Source organism: Esox lucius, chromosome 4, assembly GCF_011004845.1.
Source record: "Esox lucius isolate fEsoLuc1 chromosome 4, fEsoLuc1.pri, whole genome shotgun sequence".
Classification (NCBI taxonomy): domain Eukaryota; kingdom Metazoa; phylum Chordata; class Actinopteri; order Esociformes; family Esocidae; genus Esox; species Esox lucius.
The window spans coordinates 31,298,334-31,303,881 of NC_047572.1; the positions used below are offsets into that span (position 1 = coordinate 31,298,334).

General features: G+C 45.4%; 1 long non-coding RNA gene across 1 annotated transcript; it reads left to right on the forward strand.

The window, feature by feature from the left end:
• Positions 1 to 1,439: 1,439 nt before the first annotated feature.
• Positions 1,440 to 3,739, forward strand: LOC109615705. Its single transcript, XR_002196678.3, has 3 exons — positions 1,440 to 2,004; positions 2,461 to 2,547; positions 2,746 to 3,739. It is a non-coding gene; the product is annotated as an uncharacterized LOC109615705 (long non-coding RNA).
• The last annotated feature ends 1,809 nt before the right edge of the window (positions 3,740 to 5,548 follow it).

Sequence of the window (5,548 nt, forward strand, 5' to 3'; positions counted from 1 at the left end):
TTAGCATCGGAAAATCAAATGGAACAGATGTTATGGTAATGCAGAGAGGACTGTCTGCCTGTCAAGCTTCTGTGATTGACGGGGGCATGTCGCTTGAAGGGCAGCCGTTTCCTGTTCCTAGCACTTATCCTCCACTCAGTGTGAACACATAGGCACTCCATAATGGCGTGTCACAGACAGCTAGCAGCTCTGTGAATTTTAATGATGTTCCCTTAAGAGGAATCTTTAAGATGTTCAAACGGGAGCGCGGTAAAGAGTCTGAAGTCATGCTGGCTGGGTAAACACAGGGATCGCCTGGTTGTTTTCCAAATCATACGCGTGTCTTTAATGCTTGTCATTAGGGGCATCAGCGAACGCCTTTCCAGTGAGGGACAGCTAGCAGCTCACTAAAATTCGACAGCGGTAGACACCAGGTTTTATTTGTTATTGTTGTCTGCCCTATCCTGAGCCCTGACTGTGTGGAACCCTTGGAACAAGTACATAAACACAAGCAGGATGGTGGTTTAATGAACAGGGTCGCGGTTTTGTGTGTTTCTTTTTTTTGTTGGTTTTACAGGATTGAAGCAACGTTTTTCCAACATATGCATGTTGACCAAAAGACGTTGCATCAGACCAGAACTCCCTCTTTAAAGATGAAACCAGGCCAGAACATCACTTCACAGGCAGACGTGTAACCACATGTAGTGTACTATTAAAGTGCACATGCACAAGCACACTCAAACACACTCGCACACCCTCGCACGTACACAACACTGAACCTAATCTGTAATACCTATATTTGAAGGTAACCGAAATTCTAACAACATTCTCAATTGTATGTTTAGAGGCAGTGTGGGAACCAATTTGTTTCACTAACTATATGGAAACCTCTGGTCCCCACATGTATGCAGAGATCACACATACCCACTCCCACACAAACCCCCACCCCCACACAAACCCCCACCCCCACATACAGACACTGCAAAAAAAATTGGAATCCCTCAAGCATTCAATTTCCCCAAATTCCAATCAGATTCCCAATCAGGGCCTTTCATCTTTGCTTGGTGTACTAGAGAAAGTGCAATTCACCCCTGGATGTTGAGGCCATTAACTAACAACACTATCATTTGTGGGGAGAAGCACAGTTGAGGCCCACCAGGGATGTCCTGACAGCGTAATGTTTTCCACAGCTCGTTTTCAGGAAAATTATAGCACACACAACACATTCACAGAGGCACACAAGGTCACGCACACACAAACGCACACACAAAGGAGAACACACATACACAAACCCACTGATACAGATACACACACACACACACACTTCGTTAACCCCCCCATGCCTGCGTTATGACTTTCTATCCAATTGAAGGGCTCCCCTGAGCCTACTTCCACACACTGAGGAACATCACTTCATTTGACCATTTAAATAATCCCCAGGATGCATCAGGGACGGGCAGAGGCATAATTACCACCTGGGAGCAGCGAGGAGCAGAACAGAGCACGTGGAGGGAGACGAGGAAACACACACACACACTCACACACACACGCTGAGCGCATGGAGGGAGACCTGCTGAGGAATTATATCCCCCGTGGTTTTATTCTTTATTTATCAAGTGCCGTGAACACAGACGAGGTGCAGAGCGGAACTGAAGTGCATGGCTGCCGAAGACATTGTTCAAATGTATACCAGAGGGGTTGTTAAAGGAATGTAAAAGGTTGGCAGTAAGTTGAAGCAATAGTTTTGTTTGGTTGAGGGATTAGACGTCCGGTTAAGAGGGAAACACACGGTCGCGGACAATTTGCAGCACACGTTTCAATTTCCGAGCTCCGCGGCCCGGGGGGAGTTGGACAGACGTGGACCCCCTGGTTCGGAGACCTCCCCCTGGGTCAGAGCTGGTTTGAAGAAGGGCCTGAGGGAAAGTGGATGGTCATCAACAGACCGACCCAGCTGAGTTTAATCTAGCATCTTGGACTTGAACGGGCAAAACCGCAGAATGGCCAGGAAGAGAGGATAGTGCATGGGTAAGATCATGAGAGACAGAAGTCAAACATTTGGATCAAACCAGATGGACTTACATTGACAAACTCTTTCCAGGGTCCTCAGTCATTATGGATCTGACTGATCTTTGTCAACGACGAAACAGTTTGATTAATCAGAATAATTATTTGTGTGCACACAAATCTTTAAAACTCTGCATCAGTTAGAATTTTAATGAGATACAGATGCATTGTTCATAAATCAAGCCGCAGGATGTTAGGAAATGCTTCCAACACTATTCACTAGAGGTCATTTATACAACCATCTAGTGTTAATGCATCTCGTCTCTGAGGACCGCAGGTTGTAGTAGAAATTGTGTTATTCCATAGTACAATGAAATCATATTGCTTATTACTATGTTAAATGGAAATTCTAAGTATAATCATGTAAGTGAGTAAGGCCATTGTGTGTCTGCGCTTCTGCTCTGCTCACTTGTACAGGATGTGCCTACAGCAGATAAGAATAGCTTTGGCTAACTTCTCCAGGCCTGTAGACATCTTGTTATGCTGAAGTACGCAGAACATCTGGTGAGACATGTAGACTAACCATGCATGGGAGTGGGACACAGCGGGTGGTACTGAATGTATACAGGCCTGAGCTCAACCTTGAACAGAGAGCTCTTGACCTGATTCGGCTGAGTGTTGTTAACTGCTCCAATGTTATCAATCTTGAATAAAGCTTTACTTGTGAAAATAATCTACAGTCTCTGTACCTTTCCCATTTAGTGATTTCTACGACAGTTTGGCAATGAGGATTGGACGGCTAGAGGTCTGGTTCAATCTTTGGATGGCTAATGGTGTGGTTCAGGGAGCCCGATTCACCATGCTGAACATAAAGAACTCAAGGGTGAGACTTATTTGATCGAGGATATATGTGTAGACAAGAGAATTGCTATGATATGGCATAAATCTATACATGAAAGATAATGAAAACTGAACTAAAATGAAAACTGAACTAAAATGAAAACTGAACTATTTTTGTTAAAAAACCAAAATATTAAAACATTTAAAAAGATAGTAGAGTAGCAAATCCAACTGTATAGTTTGGTGTACAGATATAGAGAAGTGTCCCTCATGAACTAAAGCTCTTTTTTGTGTGTTATCATCTGTTTTGAGTACAAGTGACGGGGGAGCAGATACACCATGGGGACAGTCTGCAGTAAGAACAGATACACCATGGTGACGGTCTGCAGTAAGAACGGATACACCATGGGGACGGGCAGCAGTAAGAACGGATACACCATGGGGACGGCCAGCAGTAAGAACAGATACACCAAGGGGCCGGGCAGCAATAAGAAGAACGCCTGCCTGCCGGATCCACTGATCGGACCAGTAAAGATAATGGTGGTTAAGTGGGGCACGGATGTCTCAGTGGGATTGTGGCACATAGTATTTGATTTTCTACTAAAAGGAACATTTAGCGAGGTTAAGTTAAAAGAATGTAGATGGAATTTGGAAAGAGTAAGAATGGATAGAAAAAAGGTTCCCTTTATTATTTGTCTGGTTAATGTTATCATTTTTTTGCTTAATATGTGAGAGTATATCTTTTCATGGCAACATATTAGCATCACACATGGGATGTTTTGAAGTATTAAGTATGTGCATCATTTTGCACGGCATGTCACAAAAATGCATTACTGATGAGTCACAACGATTATTCCAGATCTCAGTACTCTGCCCGCATTCAGTCAGACTTCTCCCTCCTTTTCCTTTATCACTCTCTCCCTAATAAAATAAATATCTCTTCATCCAGGGCTGGAAATAGATGTTTGCTGGTTCATCTTGTTGTCTCTGCAACCCTGCGACCTGTGAACTTTGACCCTTGCCCACCTACCCGGGGCTTGTGGCTAGGGGCATCATGTGGGTGCCGGGTCGTTGGGTGCCAAGTGGCATACCATTTGGGGAGCTGTTTTTGTGCTTTGATAGTGGGGGCGTAGGTGGAGGATGGTACTCAGCCATTCTTTCCAGCGCGGCGCTGCTCCCTGACGCTCCCTGACCTCTGACCTCTGATGGAGCGCAGCCAGCCAGCAGGGCACTTCTCCTCTCACTCCTCTCTCCTCTCACTCTCCCTGCTGCATCTCCCCCCCAGGATTTCACAAACACAACCTTTTGCTACCAAGGTGGGGACGGAAAATGGATGGAAACAAAGCTGTCTCCCTCTCTTTCTCTCCATCCCCCATCGGCCTATATCTCTGTTTCTCCCTCTCTTCCTCACCTCTATCCATATCTCTGTCTCTCACTCTGTCTCTCACTCGCTCCCTCTGTTCCTGTTCTTGTCTTTGTTTTCTAAACACTGGAAGCGCAGACCTCAGACAGGTCTCCAAACATTGGGTAAACATCGCCGCAACTCTGTAAACAAGACAGTTAGTACGACTCCTGTCAGGGAAAGAGTTATGAAAGATGAATGGCTGGAGATACATACATTCATTTCACCAACCACCAATACTCGCAGTAGGATATGTCTCCCAACGACGGATACCGCCGCTTTGATGGATGATGCAATATTGATTAGTCTACACACTGAAAATAACCCAGAGCTCCAGAATGTATAATGTCGAAGCCTAAACCAGCCGGGGAACTCATCTATACCCTAAGAAGGAGGCGGTACTGCCAGGTGACGCTGCCAAGTCCAGATCAACATGTTCATATCACGTGTTGATGCGACTTACATGTTAGGATGTCTGTTAGCCTGACCGTGAAGAAACCTGCTGTCACCTTTGACCCTTGACCTCGTCCATGAGCAGGTCGCTGGCAATGATAAAAAGGCAGTACTTATGGTCAGAGCTGAGCTGTGGACTTCAGTTCATCTGATTGTATACAACAAGCTGTAACGTTAACAGACCTGCCATTACTTTGTACACATGTGACATACAGAGGCTCATCAGAGCGAGGGTGAGTGATGATCCTGGTCTCTCTGGAGCGGTGCACACATGGCAAAGCACGTCCTTTCCAACTCGGTCCTCGGAGACTGAGAGGTTTTCCGCTGGTCACAAGGTTAAACTATGTGTAACACCCGGGGCCAAACACATGGCCAGAAAAGATGGGGCCTAATTTTTCTTACTCTGCTGACCTGTCTGAATTTGACTCCTTAAGGCTTAAGCCATCATTTCGAGACCTTGCAATTTATTTTCTTATTTCATCTCTAAACGACACTGTCAATGTCCCTCCAGGTAATCAGGCTGGAAATGATTTCAGCCAAACAGCGCTCCAGGATGAAGGGTGAACTATTGTCGTAACGTTTAAGCAGGTATTTAATATTTCAGACACGCACATTTCATGGGGTGCAGTTTAAAACTCACCTTAACTGATGAAGCTATTGCGATGCAAACACCAGTCTGAACAATGTAAATTATTTGGGATTGAGATAAAATAACGGGAGGTTGTACTGAGCGTTTTATATTTCCGAATGGGTCAGAGAATGAGCACGTCCCTCCTCAGTCAGTCTCTCTGGAGGTCCGCGGTCCTGTAATCCCAGAGGCAGCAGACTGGCCGCCTGAGACATGTGATCCTGTGACCAGGGCCTCAACAC